This window comes from Mirounga angustirostris, unplaced genomic scaffold (assembly GCF_029215605.1).
Source record: "Mirounga angustirostris isolate CCGP_5_RB_7025 unplaced genomic scaffold, mMirAng1.0.hap1 SCAF_6, whole genome shotgun sequence".
NCBI lineage: Eukaryota > Metazoa > Chordata > Mammalia > Carnivora > Phocidae > Mirounga > Mirounga angustirostris.
The window spans coordinates 103,297,161-103,315,452 of NW_026991714.1; the positions used below are offsets into that span (position 1 = coordinate 103,297,161).

Below are 18,292 nucleotides of genomic sequence, written 5' to 3' on the forward strand. Positions count from 1 at the left end.
AAAAATTTGGAAGAGAAAAAGATAAGCACCAGAAAGAAGAGAAAAGCCACTTTAAAAAATATTTTAATTTTTAAGAAATTTTTTATTTTAAGTAGGCTCCATAACCAACATGGGGCTCGAACTCACAACCCGATCTAGAGTCACATGCTCTACCAACTGAGCCAGCCAGGCTCCCTGATAAAAGCCATTTTAAAGATGTACATTGAGTTGATATTTTGGGGTTTATTTTATTTTCTAATTTGTTTATGATCACAAATATTTTCTGCCTCTTTTCTTGTCTGTTTCTTTTCCATAAATTCCAACAAACTAAACTATCCATAACCATATCTGTGTGAAATTCTCAATTGTTGGTGATTTTATAAGTAGAGGGTCCTTTGTAATATAATCACTAAAATGATGACTGCATTAAAACATGTTGTGTAACTTCCTAATTTAACAGAGTATTTTTTAAGAAGAGGAGAGAAGGGTCTACCCTAATATTTTTAACTCTTTTTCTTGGCGTACTAGAGAGAAATACATATTCTTACTACTACTAGAAGTAAATGAATAATAGTAAAATATTTGACTTTATTTGGGGCACCTGGGTGGCTTAGTTGGTTGAGTGTCTGCCTTCAGCTCAGGTCATGATCCCAGAGTCCCAGGATCAAGCCCCTCATCAGGCTCCCTGCTCAGTGGGGAGTCTGCTTTTCCCTCTGCCCCTAACCGTGCTTGTGCGCTCTCTCTCTCTCAATCTCTCAAATAAATAAAGTCTTTAAAAAAATATTTGGCTTTATTTTCATTTGGGAGTAGGTGTTTGTGATTCTGTGTCTGTGCATGTATCTTTATATATTATTTATATTCTTAATACTTTCAAAAAGAATTTGAGATCTTATAAAGTCTTCTTGTACACACACACACACACACACAAAGTTTATTTGTTCATCAGACATTTATTGAAGTCCTGGCATAGGATTTAAGTTAAATTACCCACAGGGTTCAGGTGGGAAATGAGTGAGTGAAATGAGCCAGTTTGAAGCAATAGATATTGATTGGTAGATACATTATAACCTCTTTTTAAAATAAGATCCATCACACTGTAGAATCTTGCCTTTAGTTTTACTGTGTAAATAAGATTTCTATATGTGATATTTAAATAGTTAAGAAATTAGACCAGAACTGAATGAAAGGGTTTCCTGGTTAACCTGTTGTCATTAGACAAATTAAATTATCATCCCATTTTGTAAGTATAGTGAGATTTTCTTTTACTTATTAACTCATGTATTCATTTAACTAATATTAATCTTAACTATGTATAAAGTTTAGACATTGGATACAGAGCATCAGATGGTTTTCTTTCACAAATAGAGTTCACAATCTAACAGTGAAGACAGATTTGAGTATTAAATTTCTTACTGTTTCTAGTAAAATGTTGAGTAAAATAGCTTACAACATGGAGTCTAATGACTTGACTTCTTATTCTGCTACTACTTACTCATTCAGTTAACATTAGTATTAAATGTTTATTATATATGCCAGAAATGTAGAGATTAGTAAGATATAACCCTAAAACTTAAAAATTTAGTCACTTTAGGATTATAGACAGGCAGTAGCTAGCTATCATGCAGTGTGATAACTGCTATGATTAAATTATGTATAAAATCTTATAAGAGGAGTAGATTACTCTAGCTGTGAGCGATGCAAGAAGCTATCTCAAAGAGCTGATATTTGAGCTGGGACTTGAAGAGTGAATAGAAATTAGTTGGGAACAGAGGAATCAACATGAACAAAGGAGTAGTTTACCCTATGTCCCATTACAGGGATCTGCATGAACACACAGAAACATGAGTGAGTAAAGTGTATTTGGAGAATGATGAAATATTGTATAGTCTGGTTAAAACACTAGGTATGTCATGCAAGGAGTGGTAAGAGAAGAAGCTATACATGTAGGTTGGAGCCAAATTGTGAGAGGTCTTATATACTGGGCAAAGTTGTTAGTTTTTTATATGAGACGTATTTCGGATCTGTGGAAGGTTTTTAAGCAAGCAAACATGCTTAGTTTTCATTTTACTAAGACAGTTGATAGCATATAGGATGAAGTTGAGGCTGGTGGCAGGTATGCTAATTTGAAAACTCTTTATCATAGATATGAATAAGATAATGATCTGTTATAATGAGGTAGTGGTGACTTTAGAACAAGGGGATGGATTCAAAACATAATTCAGAGGCTTGAATTGATGGGATTTAGTGACTGATAAGTGAAGAGAGAGGGCATCCAGGAAGATTTTCAGATTTCATCTTTGGCATCTCTATAGGTAAATGGCCATGCTATTATCTTTGAAAGTAAAAGCAACATGATTTGGGAGAAATTAATGAATTTGGTTTTGTAAGGTTGAGTTTGGAGGAGTAAATCTAAAGGAATGTTGGAGGTGTTTAAGTTGTAGCTGGAGGAAAGGCCTACTCAAGAAAAAGAAGAATTAGGAGAGCGGTGGTGTTAGGTATATCTCAGCCTGTTATTTAGAGTATATAGGAGGTAGAATCAATCATTTTCTGGTTTGGAAATGAGCAATGTTTTAGTTATCACAAATTCTAAATTAGTAGTGCAGGAATCACAGGGCACCTGGGTGGCTCATTCGGTTAAGCATCCGATTCTTGGTTTTGGCTCAGGTCATGATCTCAGGGTCCTGGAATTGAGCCCCAAATTAGGTTCCATGCTCAGTGGGAATTCTGCTCAGGATTCTCTCTCCCTCTGCCCCTCCCTCTGTTGGCACTCTCTCTCTCTCCCTGTCTCTCAAATAAATAAATCTTTAAAGAAAAAAAGAAATCCCAATAATTATGTATGTTATAGACTAATATTAGTTAAAATTTTTTGAGTGCTTGCTATGAAGCTTTGTTAAAATCCTAAGCATTTTGCATTCATCATCCTATTTGATTCTCATACCAGTGTAAATTAAATATTACTACTATCTGGATTTTCAAGAGAGAAGGTATCTTGACCAAGATTTTACAACAAATAAGCTGAGTGGGTATTCAAACAAATGTCAGTCTGACTTTACAACCTAGGCTCTTCGCCACTATGCTGTTTGTCTTAGAGAACATGAGAGCTGAAATGGATCTGAAGACAAACGGATCTGAAGGCATCTAGATGTCTTGACCTATAATTAAATATATGTCCTAACTGAAATCTGTAATTTTAGTCACAATTAGCTATCTAGTTTACTTAATAAAAAGCTTACCCAGCACCATTCATTACTGCAGTTGTCCTTGAAGCAGATCCTTCTGTGTGTGTGTGTGTGTGTGTGTGTGTAGGCTCATCCCTCTACTATGTGAGTTTAGGAAGTCCTTATCAGTCCAGTCCAATCATGGTTGTCCCATTTTTTTGGGCTAGTTAGTTAAGACATAGGCAGGTGACTCATATCTGGTCATTGAGGCATGAGGGGAGGTTTGATGAAGAGCCTCTGGGAGAGGTGTTTTTTTCCCCCCTGTTTCTGGATGTTCTCCGTCTAGGTGGGTGCTTGGAATTGTGAGAGCTACTTTGTAACCATATGAGGGCTAGTTGCGTTTGAAATCAAAACACTCTATATAGCAGAGTGAAAAGATGGAGAGAACCTGGATCTGTAGAGATCTTGTTGAACTCCTATATTACCCAATCCTAAAAGCTACCCTGCTTCATGACTAAGTCTTATGTGAAATTGGAGGAAACTTTTCAGCCATTTTGAATTGGATTTTTTTGTTTTTTCATATTTACAACTGAAAGAAAATTAACTGGGGTCTAAAGTATCTACCCTTGACCTGAGGTACATAAAAAGCCATTGTAAGGCTTGCATTACTATTAAGATGCATTTAAAAGAGGAATAGTAGACAATTTTAGTATCAATGTGTCTAAGTTCATTGGGGTAGAAGCTAGAAATGATCATGTTCTAGAAAATAGATGGTATAAGTTAAAGTAGCGAAGTGTCATTGAGGAAATAAAGTCATTATTTTGATAATAGCTAAATAGGTAAAAGGAATAGGAAACCGGTCTTCAAATTAGGGTAGGAAATAGATATGGATTTAATTTGTAGTCAGTTAACAGGTTTCAGGGGTCCTCACATAGACCCATCCAAGGCCCTGAGAGGAGTCCAAGCAGTGTGTTTACATAACTATTTTTTGGGGGGGGAGGGGTAAAGTTTACAAAAGTTAGATATTTTAACTGATTAAAATTGTTGTTTCTTTCACTTTGACTTTCCCTCTATCATACCCTCATGTTGGGTGGCATTAGAGTGGCCAGAGGCATTTTGGGGATCTGGTTAAGGGGTTACATTTAGATGGAGTACATGGTTTGCAGTTGTTTCTGTGTATTGTTAAGTTCTTACTAGCTGTTTGGGCATAGTTATGACTTCCAGAAATATTCTTTTTTTTTTTTTTTAAGATTATTTATTTGAGAGAGAGCGTGAATGAGCACACTGGGGCAGGGGTAGAGGGAGAGAGAATTTTTTTTTTTTAAGATTTTATTGATTTATTTGAGAGAGTAAGTGAGCACATGATCAGGGGGAGGAACAGAGGCTCTTCGCTGAGTGTGGAGCCTGACTTGGGGCCTGATCCCATGACCCCAAGATAACAGCCTGAGCTGAAATCAAGAGTCAGCACCCAACCGACTAAACCACCCAGGTGCTCCAGGAGAGAGAGAGTTTTCAGCCAACTTCGCACTGAGCACAGAGCCTGACACAGGGCTCGATCACAGGACCCTGATCATGACCTGAGCTGAAACCAAGAGTCAGACGCTCAATTGACTATACCACCCAGGTACCCTCCAGGAATATTCTTGCTGTCCACTGTGCTGATGGCTTTGTGATATGTAGCTGTAAGGCTAGGGGTCTTAGAGCAATCTAAATATGTTCGGTGGGTCTGGTACCAGAAATATATTTAGGCAGAGGAAATGAAACATGGTTTAAGTATATGGAGTCAGAATTTAGTCTGGAAAATTTTTCTAAATCTTAGAATTCATATATGAAAGAAACTTAATAGGAGTTTTCCTAAATCTTTCAACATTCCTAAAAACTCTGTATGACCTTATCAATAATAACTTTTAAAACTGATAAAAAACTTTTCTAAACTATCAATAATAAAAACTGATCAAACATACTAGCAGAAAGACTGAACTATCTTTTTATTTTCTTAATATTATAAAATTTTTATATAAAAAGGCAATCGAAAGTATTTAGCCAGAAATGTAGGAAAATAAGAGCATTATAGAGGTTGGTCAAGCAGTTGATAAAAATATGCCAGTCTTGGGGCGCCTGGGTGGCTCAGTCGTTAAGCGTCTGCCTTCGGCTCGGGTCATGATCTCAGAGTCCTGGGATCGAGCCCCGCATCAGGCTCCCTGCTCAGCAGGAGGCCTGCTTCTCCCTCTCCCACTCCCCCTGCTTGTGTTCCCTCTCTCACTGTGTCTCTCTCTATGAAATAAATAAATAAAATCTTTAAAAAAAAAAAATGCCAGTCTTTCTGGAATTTATGATGTTTGTCATATTTGTCAGCTTTTAAAAATTTGTAAATTTATTGTGGTTTCTTTTCATATTCTAAATAAATGCTTACTTCACATTTAATTTTGTTTCCTTTTCCTTAAAGAGAGTTCCCTAAGTTGTAAAAGATACTGGGCCACAAAACCTGGATCCATTCCTCAAAGGAAACAAAAGCTAAGATTTGTTTTGTGTAAGTGTTGAAATAGTTAAGTCAAGTGACAGTTAAGGGAGTCCCATGTTTCAGTATTGTGATAGAAGATAAAGATTAAAAAGTTTGAAATGAACAGAGATTTGGGGTAGAATAGAATGTAGCTATTTTAATATCTACAGTGGGTTGATAATATCTTCCCTTAAAATTTTATCAGGTTGGGGCACCTGGGTGGCTCAGTTGGTTAAGCGACTGCCTTCAGCTCAGGTCATGATCCTGGAGTCCCAGGACTGAGTCCCGCATCGGGCTCTCTGCTCAGCAGGGAGTCTGCTTCTCCCTCTGACCCTTCCCCCTCTCGTGCTCTCTCTCTTTCATTCTCTCTCTCTCAAATAAATAAAATCTTTAAAAAAAAATTTTTTTTTTATCAGATTCCTTCTAGTACATGGCTGTGGCAGCCTTGATGATATTTCCCTCACTAATGTTCTTCAGAAATTAAATGGGAGAGATTTGATGAGGGGATCGAAGGCCTCTACCATGTACCAGCTAATGAAGAACAGACAGAATCACTCTGTGTTGTATAAAAAGAATTTGCTTTTTGCCCTGGGCTGGTACAGAGCAACTCAAACCCTTGGAATTTCCCAAGTGCAGAATGTCTTTGTTATTTATCAGCTACTTGAAACACTATGCTATCACTGTCATTATGCTAATGGGTGACTCATGGTTAGCCCCTAGGTCACTTCGGGATGGGGGCTGGTCACCCAGGAAGATCAAATCATGTGATTGCTTAGAGGGTTGGGACTTTGAGCCAGCCTAACTTCTGGGAAGGGGGTTTGGAGATTGAGTTCAGTTGTGCGGCCAGTGATTCCGTCATTGTAATGAGATCCCAGTAAAAACTTTGGACACTGAAGCTCAGTGAAAGTTCCTTGTTAATGAACAAAATACTTGGCAGGAATGTGTTGCACTCCTATTCCAGAAGTAGAAGGCATGAAGTCTGTGTTTGGGACTCTTCCAGACCTTACCTTATTTGTCTCTTCTTTTGGTTGTTCTTGAGTTGTATTATTTACAATAAAACTATAATTGTAAATACAATTGAACAATATGGGGTTTTGGGGGTGCCAGTTGCTCATCATTTGAAAATCCATATATAACTTTTGATTACCCGAAAACTGAACTACTAATAGCCTACTGTTGTCTTTCGGAAGACTTGAGAACCCCTATCTAGTTTCTCCCTTAGCCTCCTTTTTATTCAGGCTTTAGTTTTCTGGTTAGCCCCAGGTGTTCTATTTACAATTTCTTAATTGTGCCCTGCCTTCAATGCTTACATAGTTTTTTATCTGGAAGTTTTTGCTCTGGCCATTATGCTAACTTTGGTTCGCCTCAATTCAGGATTCCTTAAAAGGTTATCTGAGAGCCTTCCTGATCCCCCTCTCTCTGTCATGCTAACCTCTCCTGAGCTACCATGTTAGTACTTTTTGCATTGTATTGAAATTATTTTCGATTTGCCATTTCCTATAAATTGTATATTATTTGAGGATAGAAACTGTGTTCATCTCTACTGAAAATAATAAAACATTTACACAGGGGTGCCTGGGTGGCTCAGTTGTTAAGCGTCTGCCTTCAGCTCAGGTCATGATCCCAGGGTCCTGGGATCGAGCCCCACATCGGGCTCCCTGCTCGGCGGGAAGCCTGTTTCTCCCTCTGCCCCTGCTTGTGTTCCCTCTCTCTCTGTCAAATAAATAAAAATAAAATCTTTAAAAAAAATAAAATAAAACATTTACACAAAAAAAATTTTTTAATGTAGTGTGCTCACCTGCACATGTGTTGTGGGATTGTTGAGGGCAACAGTCAAGAAAGAATTCTTGAGACGTTTTATAGTGCAGGAAGGGGACATGCAGGGAGTATTAGATCATAAATATCTTCTTCGAGTTTCTACTAGTAAAATTACTTTCACAAGATTTCTCTGGTGAAAGTTCAATATTAACTAGTGGTGAAATCTATAGGCAGTCATGAAACTTTTCAGAATGTAGCAACTAGCACTTGTTTGATCCTTATCAAAACTATGCAGACGATAGGTCAGCCTTCTGCGCTAAAAGTGAATGTTTTTCTGCTTCTGTCACTCATCATGTGCTCTCTTGCTTTCTCTGTGTGTGCCTAAATATATAAAGAACTATAATTTTTAAATATTTAAAAGTGTAATTTTCCTTAAAAAATCTGGGCTTTTGGGTCACTTTGTTCCTCTTAACTATGTTATATAATTTTATAAAATTTATTTTATTTTTTTAAAGATTTTATTTTTAAGTAATCTCTACACCCAATGTGGGGCTCGAACTCATGACCCTGAGACCAAGAGGGGTACGCTTCACCAACTAAGCCAGCTAAGGGCCCCTAAAATTTATTTTAAATGCATTTGTACTGAACATGTACATGAAAGTTTTGTTATACATTTGAAAAATACTAATATAACTAATAAAATAACTAATAAACTATTAACAGCTTTTTTTTCCTGGAGGCTATAATTTCAGTAAGCTATTCTAGTTCATATTTTTTAGTTATAAATTTTCAAAATTATAAAATTCATCCTTTTTTGGTTCCATGTTCCTTTTTGGTTTGTGTTCCTTATGAAAGATCAAAATGATTCATAAATATATAGAAAACAAAAGTTCCCCACAGTTCCTTACCCATGAGATAACTAATACCAATAATTTGGTATATATTTTTCTAACATTTCCTTAAAGAGTATTTGATATAAACAAAATATGTATCATGTTGTGAAGCATACCAGTGAAACTAACCCTCATGAACCCATCACCCAATTTAAGAAATTTAATGTTATTAATAGCTTCAAGACTCCTATTGTACTTTGCCTAGGTCTCATTCTTCCAAATCCCCCAGAAGTAACCATCCTCCTGACTATAGATTTGGTGTTTTTTTTTTTTTTTAATATAATTCATTTTTTAATAGTTTTACCATGAATATGTATTCCTAAACAATGTTTTTCAGTTTTGTTTTTAAACTATAAAATCAATACACTTTTTTTTTTTAATAAAGATTTTATTTATTTATTTGACAGAGAGAGAGATAGCTAGAGCAGGAACACAAGCAGGGGGAGTGGGAGAGGGAGAGGCAGGCTTCCTGCCAAGCAGGGAGCCCGATGTGGGACTCGATCCCAGGACCCCAGGATCATGACCTGAGCCGAAGGCAGACGCTTAACGACTGAGCCACCCAGGCGCCCTTTTTTCCTTTTTTTTTTTTTTTAAAGATTTTATTTATTTATTTGACAGAGAAAATCAATACACTTTTGTCTATTTCTGTGGTTTATCCTTGTTGATTCATTGATTTTCATTGTTGAAAAACTAGTATTCTGCATGAATATGCTTCATTTTATTTTTCTATTCACCTATTGATGGACATTTATGTCATTTCCAATTGTTTTGTGATTATGGACATTCTTATATGTGCCTCTTGTACATATGCAAGAATTTTTTTAAGGTAGTGGTTATCACAATACTGTCAACTGCAGCTAACAGCAAGAAATACATTTTACATTGAAGTGCCTGTATAGACACACATACATGTATACAAACACACCCTCCTCTGACTGAAACTCAGAATACAGGAAATAGTACTTTTATTACTAAAACATAATAAAATAAAAATATAAGGAAGTTAATAACAAATACAGTTTAACAGTCTCTAAAATGAGCAATACAAACATGCATCATAGAAATATTTTTATAATTTTGGAAATTTTTATGAAGTGTATTCTTACCTATTCATAAATTCATTTCAGTTCACTGCATACAGAACAATGCAATGTGTTTATTTGGTACAATGTTGAGCCTTTTGCTTTTCTGTGTTTTTCATTAAGTCACAATTGGAATCCTGTTTGTACTGTAGGTTGTTGTCTGTGGTAATATACTCTTTCTATTTAGCAATAGAAATTTCCTAATCTAAAATAATTCATTCTGTTTGGTTGGGCATCAAATTTAATACAATTATTGATTCAGTATCTAAAAACTGGATCTTTTATCCAAATATTTTTCTTTAATGTTTCAGGTTTCTCTTTCAGAAATTAATCATGAAATGTTTTACACAGGGAAGTTAGAAGTTACAATATATTATATTTATCATTTAGTTCAAACCTGTCTTTTTTAATAATATTCTCTTCATTAAGCTTGGGAACATGTGACTACAGTTTTTAATTTTAAGTTTTATTTACTATAACAATGTCTTTTGGTATCCTTGGGTATGTCTGATATATTAAAATATATCATTATTACCTATAGTTTTCACATATATTTCTTTTAGAGTGTTGAAAATAATCAATTAAATATGCCAATTTTGTCCCCCAATTTTTTGACAGAATTTGCCAGTTGAGATTTTTTTATTCACTTGAATAAAAAGGTATATCTTATTCCTGCATTTCATACCATTTCCTCTGCTTAGCATTCTTTTTTCTCAAAAACCAATAAATTCACTTTAATATTGTATTATAAGTGGGTATGGTTAGTTCCAGTCTCTGAGCAAAATACTTTAGAAAGTCAGCTATTCAGTGAGCTTCCTTTCATTACGTTAACAGCTTTTATTACATTTTACCCATGAGATCTGGTGGAATTTCTGTGCTAAAGCTTTATTATATAAGACAATGATTCGGGGCGCCTGGATGGCTCAGTTGGTTAAGCGACTGCCTTCGGCTCAGGTCATGATCCTGGGGTCCCAGGATCGAGTCCCACATCGGGCTCCCTGCTCAGCAGGGAGTCTGCTTCTCCCTCTGACCCTCCTCCCTCTCATGCTCTCTGTCTCTCATTCTCTCTCTCGCAAATAAATAAAAAAAAATCTTAAAAAAAAAAAACCCCAAAAAAACAACAACAAAAAACAATGTTTAGGTAGCCTCCTAATTTTTAAGAACAATTTTTTGCTGCTCTATCATTTATAATTCTTGTAAATTTTTTAGTTGAATTTATATTTATCAGCAGCATACTTCATAATTCTGTAAATATATTTAAGCCAGTTATATGAGAGGTTAAAATTTCTACAATACAGAAAATCTTTCATTAAATCATCTTCCCACATGTATCTGACATAAATTGAAAAAATTCCTATCAAGTTAAGTTATGAAATTTATATGACGGAAAATAAGAAATAAACATTGCTGGGGTGCCTGGGTGGCTCAGTCGTTAAGCGTCTGCCTTCGGCTCAGGTCATGATTCCAGGTCCTGGGATCGAGCCCCGCATCAGGCTCCCTGCTCCGCGGGAAGTCTGCTTCTCCCTCTCCCACTCCCCCTGCTTGTGTTCCCTCTCTCACTGTGTCTCTCTCTCTGTCAAATAAATAAAATAAAATCTTTAAAAAAAAAAAAAAGAAAGAAATAAACATTGCTTCTTGTTATTTCTGCAGTAGTACAGATGTTATATAATAGTATATCATCACTAAAAGATACAGCTTCTAATTAGTCAGCTCTTTTATTATTAAAACAAATATGCTCTTAAAAAATACATTCTCTGCACAATGCTTCGTAAAAAATGTTCTGTGGCAGTATGAGTCATTTTTTTTGCTATGTGTTAGGCAACTAAATGGTGATAACTAGAATGACTGAGTATTAGACTGATAACTTTGTCTTTTTTCTCTCTCTGAAAATTTCAGGAATGTAGAGCATGCTGTTTTTTTCCAAGTGTCTTATTACTTTTAAAGATTTTAATCTTTCATTTGTAAGGTATCATTACAAATAATACTTGGTTTATAATTTTTATTAATTTTTTGTGTGCAGCATTTTCAGTATTGACCCTTTCAGATCCAGCCACTGAGTTCTTTGTATTTTTTACTTCCTCATTTTGCTTCTAAAAATAAAGCCGTCTGTTTTAATGTAACAATTTGCTCTTGCTTAATTAAGGTGTTTAATATTAAAATTGTGAATTTGAAAGATGTTCTTCTATATTATACTTCACAAAAAGATTTTTAAGCTAAAGGTAGTTGATACTCTTACGGCCAATGGATATTTATTCCAAAATTTTTGATAACTACAGTGAATTATGTTAACATAAAATTACACTGTGCAGTATTAGCCCTTCTATTATGGTGATGGTAAAGTGAACTGTGAAAATATTAGGTGAGACATCACTGAGCACAATATCGAACTGACCTATTTTTGTCTCATATTGATGACAATAACTCCACTGACAATTAATGCCATCTCTAGAACCTCCATAGTTCTTGGCATTCAGTAAATCTTAGTTGAATAAATTAAAGGCTGGGGAATGGATGAAGGAAAAATGAACTGAATATCCTATAGCTTTAAGGTAATTTTATCATGATTGCCACCAACAAACTGATTCCAGCATTTAGATAACTGCAAGGAGCTCATTGAGCAAACTTATTTTTGCAATTATAATTTCATGAACTGACAGGACCCTTATTCTTTATCAAAACTTGTTTCTTTCCTTTCAGAGCTTTCATTTGAGACTATGGGATGTTGGTGTTCTAGACATTGATTTGTTGATTAACCAGTAAATGTCAGGGGTTAGGGATTCAGAAGTAAATATGACAGTGCTTTCGAGGAATTCATCATCTAGTGTGTAGCCGGTGAACAGTCATGGTGGAGATGTGGAATCACTATTGAGGGAGTACAAAACTGGGTGCTGGGGAGATGGCTTAAGCTTAGTTGGAGAAAGAGGACGATTTCATCAAGTGGAGGTGGCAGAGAAAGCAGTCTGACATGGGCAGCATGTAAAAAGATGGAGAAGCCCGAGTACAGCATATTTATTAGTTTGTCTTCCTGGAGCATTCTGTATGTTTTATTGAGTGTTCTGAGATGACAGAAAAGCAGGCAGGGATCATTTCATGGAGGGTGATTAGAGGATTTTAAGCAGGTGGTCTGTTCAAATTTGCAGTTTTGAAAGGGTGCTTAATAATTAACGTGGTTCTACTTTTGGCAGATTTGGCAAGAATATTGTTGTGATATGATAATGAAGTAATACAAAAAGGAATTTGGAGTGCTATTTGTATTCAGAGTCCGTTAGAATTATCTAACCTGTCTTTGTAACTGACTCAGTGAAGTAGATGTCTTTGAGAAATTTTTTTCAAGTTTTTGTTTAAATTCGTTAGTTAACACACAGTGTAATACTAGTTTTAGGTGTAGAATTTAGTGATTCATCACTTACATACAGCAACCAGTGCTTATCACAAGAGAGATTTAAAAAAAAATAGGTGGGGGGCACCTGGCTGGCTCAGTTGGCAGAGCCTGTGACTCTTGATCTCCCGGTTATAAGTTGGAGCCCCACGTTGGGTGTAGAGATTACTTAAAAAATAAATCTTTAAAAACTTTTTATAAATCTTTAAAAACTTTTTTTAAAGATTTAAACTTTTTCAGCATTTTACTTTCTCAGATAATTGGACTAATGGATTAAAAGCAGAAGTGAAATGTGTTTTTCTGGTCTGGAGCATTTAAATGACCAGTGCAAGACTGTCCGGAGCTCTGTTTCCATCTGCTCTGATGACTGGTGGAATTTGAGATGATGACTGCTCTATCATCTTTGGTACTGAAATAAAGGCAGGGAATAGAACCCTTAGATGACCCATGGACATCTACTGTAAATAAGAAAAAGACTTTATTGTTTTAAGCCACTGAGGTTTTGTACTTGCTACCTGATAAATATTACCTGAACCTTAGCTGACCTGTCTTCATTGATGCGACCTGCATATTAAAACTGTTTTAGCTTAGGGGCGCCTGGGTGGCTCAGTCGGTTGAGCGGCTGCCTTCGGCTTGGGTCGTGATCCTGGAGTGCCGGGATTGAGTCCCGTGTCGGGCTCCCTGCTCAGCGGGGGGTCTGCTTCTCCTTCTGACCCTCCCCTCTGTCATGCTCTCTGTCTCATTCTCTCTCTCAAATAAATAAATAAAATCTTTAAAAAAAAAAACTGTCTTAGCTTAGAAATAGTTATTTTAGAAGGAATCATGTAGAAGTACAAAAATTAGAGAAAAATTTTTACTTAATCTTATTTAGAGATACTGAAACCACAGTAGGTCACATATATAGTAATGGAAAAGTTTTCATAATATGTGGAGTCTATGAGATGAGTTATTTCAAGTATCTATAAGGAAGTCATTTTGAAAGAGATTAAAATTACCTTTAATTTGCTGACATAAATACAGCAAGTGTGCTAAGAATCCATTACAAAACTGGGTAAAAATTGAAGACAACTGCTGTTGTATCGGTCACTGAATTTAATCTTACACTGCATATTAGCATACTATTTTACAGTATTTATATAATAAGAAACCTAAGTGCTTCATTTGCACTTAATATTCACAGTTCTAAAATAATCTTTATGTGCATTTATGATAAGGAGTGTGGTGATACTATTTATTTGAAAATACGAGTTACGAAAGCAATTCAAAATTTATTGACATCGGTTAATTGTTTTGAGTAATCATCATTATCCAATATCATTAGAATAATCATCTATATAGATATAAGTACCTTAATCTTTCTATAAGATACTCTTGGTGTTTTGATTATTATCATAACCAATTATGAATAATGAGTTAAAATCACACTACAAATATACAAACCAGTATATGCTTAAGATTCTTACCATTTACTGATAGTAAATTAGATTTCCATACTAAATGATTCCTGTTTATCTAGGCAATAAATTTAAACTATAGAAAAAATGCAGTGTAACTTGTACTGTAAATAAACTATTAGCAATGAGCATCACAGTGAGAGCTGGTAGTATATGAATTATTCACTGCAAACTTATTATCTCTGTGTCATTAGCATGTAAGATAATGAACCTAATTACCATGGCTTTAAACTCGGGGGAGTTAGCAATTTATGTGTGGAACTTTCTGGGCTGTAGTTACCACCCACAAGGGTATTGAGAGAACTGCAGACCTTATTTCTGTGTTTTGTGGCTGAGATACTCTTTCTCCTTACTTGCTTCTTGTTGGTAAATTAGTTTTTATTTATTTTTAGGGTAAGACTTATGGGATTTTCACTTGCTTGAATACCTTTTAAAGGAGTTACGAGAAATATTTAAGTATTTTTGTATGTGTTCTTTTTAGTCTAATTTAGTGTTGTAGGTAGACCAAATATTATTGGTATGCTTTCATTCACTCACATAAGTTAGCATCATCTATTATAGTAGATTACCATAAATAGTGTAATAACTTGAAAAATCTAGGCTAAAAGGTTAATAATCAATTTTCTGCTGTTAAAGGATTTTGGACTAAAATGATTTCAAAGTACTTGGTATTAGCATATAGCCCTTTCTAATCTATAATATTGTATCTCTGATCTTAATTTAAGGTTTTGATGAACTTCTTGATTCTATTTTCTCTCTTAGAGTGTAAATTATCTGTAATAAGCCATCCTAATTAAAGTTGGTATATCTACAACTGCTTCAATTATACACTAATCAATTATACACTAATTTAATTCTACTTATCTGGGTACAGTGCATCATTAATTGGTTTCAGCCTTAATACAACAGATTTAGAAGTGATCAAAATTTGAAGCATTTTATTTAGCTGGGAAAAAGCGAAGGATCATAATGTCAAGTAATTCACATATCAACTCTAATTAAGAAATTCATATTTTTAAAAATGAAGATTTGCATCTGCTATTTATGTTCATTGTTGAGTGCTGTGGTATGAGATGGTGATTATGTAATATCTTTAGATATTAATAATGTAGTTTTTTATATTCTAGCTTTTCCCTTAAATTTTTAGCTTTTTAAAATTTTTAATTAATTAATAATTAATTAATTTTTTTAAAAAGTAGGCTCCATGCCCAGCATGGAGCCCCCAACACGGGGCTTGAACTCACAACCCTGAGATAAAGACCTGAGCTGAGGTCACGAGCCAGCCTTTACCTTTTTTTAAATGTGACCAAATTTGTTTTTATAGCATAGTTGTATATATAATATCGTATGGATATATATATATACATTCATTGCTTTTCAACCTTTTCCTTGTCATGACTCACACAGAATATTTATTAGTAGTTTGTTTTGAACATGTAAACATGTGCTCAAGTATATTTTTTTCCAGAATTGTAATAAGATGATTAGATAAAACTAACTTGAAAATCTTTAGCAAAGACTTAAGTGTGCCTTAGAATTCTTAGGAATGAGTGATGACCTCAGTGTGATAATATTTCTCAAATAACCTTATTGAATTAAGTGATTCAGATTAAATTTCATTACTCATTTTTTCTCTACATGTTCATATTACTAGGAATACTCCTTGCCCTGCCCAGCTTTCTTCCCAATAAAATAGTATTCTTTTGTTCACTTATCTTGTATTTCTTTATAAGAATGTCCTAGATGGAGTTTTTCTAGGTTGTAAAGACTATGTTAAATGCATTTCACCCTTTTGAGAAAGTTATTCTTGGTAACAAGTTTCAGGGAACCCCATGGGCCTTTGATCCATTATATCTCAGGGCCACTTTTTAAAAATTCAAAGGTGATATATGTACATGGTTATAAATCAAATAGAACAGATGGTCTTATAATGAAAAACAAGAGAAATCCTGCTCCACATTCCCCCCATGCCATTCCCCCAAAGGCAGCCACTTTTAACTAATTCTGTTTTGAGTGCTTATTGTGGTTATCTCTACCTATAGTAGGATTATATAATATTTCTTGATATTTCTGCTTTACTGTGTTCTTCTATGATTAGGTGAATCTTCATCTCACACCGTCTCTACCTTTTCTTCACCCTGTTTTGATCACTGTTTCAGTTCCTAAATTGGTTATTTTACATCGCCAATTTATATATTTCATGTTTTATTAACTGTGTTCCCTGTTTTCTGTCTGTCAGCTTCTTTTAATTTTAACATCATCAAGGTTGATTATACTGGGAACTTCTTTTTTTTCATGTAGCCCCAATGGGGCGTAAGAATTTTTTTTAATTAAAGTAATTCTTGCATATGGGTAAAAAACAGATTGTTGTCAAAAGGTTTACAATAAGATATAGCAGTCTCCTGCCCTCCTCTTGTTAGTGAGCCCTCTTGCTCAACAGCTAAAACCAGAAATAGACAAGACTGCTTAACTCGTGCTCGAACTAAAATCCTTTGTTGGGCTTATTTCTTATCACATTTTCTTGAGGCATTTATGAAGGTGTTTGCATGCCTGGAGCATTCCAATCACCAAACCAGAAAAGCCCTGATAGCAACAGAATGCCTACAAGACCACACCCCCGCCACGTCCCCTTCCCTGCCCGTGATCACCGCTGAACACATACTAACCCCCACCCAGGATCATGTGACCTCTGCCTGCTTTCTTGCATGTACCCACTCGGCCTCTCCTCATAAAACCGGGCATCCCTCCTGCCAGTGGAGAGGTCTGTTGTTAAGGCTTGAGCCTTAACCTCTCCCAGCTGCTGGTACCTGAAATAAGCGTCTCCCTTTCTCTTTTCCAAACCCTCGTCTCTTGAGTTACTGGCTTTTCTTGAAATGAGTTTATCCTCTGTTTGGCAACAGTGTTGGCAAACCCGGCCAGGAGGTGTGTTTTGGATTTGACCAGTCCCTTCGATATTCCCCAGGATGGAGCAGTTGGCCATGGCAGCGCTCTAGAGCTATACCCGTTCATTTCCTGAGTCCGCAGCTATGATCATTCTCTAGAAACGATCATTTCTATATATTAGTTTATTCCTTCTGATACTACCTTATGTCTAAAAATATGCTTACTCAGCTTTCCTGGATGAACCAATTTTAGATGTTTTCTGTTGACCTTTTTATGGCAGTTTGGGATTCAGATCATATTGCATACTACTCCTGCTAAAGTTATATAATAATTTTGGTTAAATCTATAAGCAATCTGTACTTTATATTATAATGACCATGTAAGTATTAAATAACATAATCCATTATATTATGTTTATTTACTTAAATACCTTTTTTGTCCTTTCCCCCATCCCATATTATTTATTGCCTTGCTTATTCATTTGCTTAGTTTCCTGTGGGCTAAATTGCTAATTTCCCTCTCTGTTTCAGCAGCTTTCTTAGGCATCGCTCATTGATTTTTTTTTCCAAGTACTTAAATGTAAGCCCTAAAGCTCAATAAATATTTTTCTGTCGACTTCTTTCCCTTAATCCTCTATCTTGCTTCAATCCGTTTTTGTTTTGTTTGGTTTTGGTTTTGGTTTTCACTCTCCACAGCTCTCTGATCACACTTCCCTTTGTTGCTTTTTTGTTGGATAAATTGCTTTTTATTTGTTTTTCCTCTTATTAGTTTATTCCCTCATTTTGCTAAGGCATATCCTCCAGAGATTGCTAAAAAAAGAAAGGGTGGAATATAAAACTTTTGAGTACTTGCAAGCCTATAAAATGTCTTTATTCTACCTTCACATTGGATTGGTATTTCAACTAGGTGTGGAATTGTAGGATGAAAATAATTTTTCCTTAAAAATTTGAAGGTCTTGCTCCATTAGTAGCCAGTGATGCCCATGAGAAGACTGATATACTGATTCCTGAGCTTTTATATGTCATCTGTTTTTTTCCTCTTTGGAATCTCTTAGATAGGATCTTTTCTTTCCCTTGGTATTTTAAGAGATCTTTATGTGATTTTTCTTAGGATGACTCTTCATTTTTTTCACTGTGCTGAGCATGCAATTGGCCCTTACAGTCTGGAAACTTGAGTGTCCTTCCTGCCATTTTTGTTATACATTTT

At 35.2% G+C, this 18,292-nt stretch overlaps 1 protein-coding gene across 6 annotated transcripts in view; it reads left to right on the top strand.

Annotated features, from left to right (window-relative positions):
• Nucleotides 1-18,292, top strand: part of ADK (adenosine kinase) — a 508,350-nt gene that overhangs the window by 86,619 nt on the left and 403,439 nt on the right. The window lies entirely within an intron of this gene.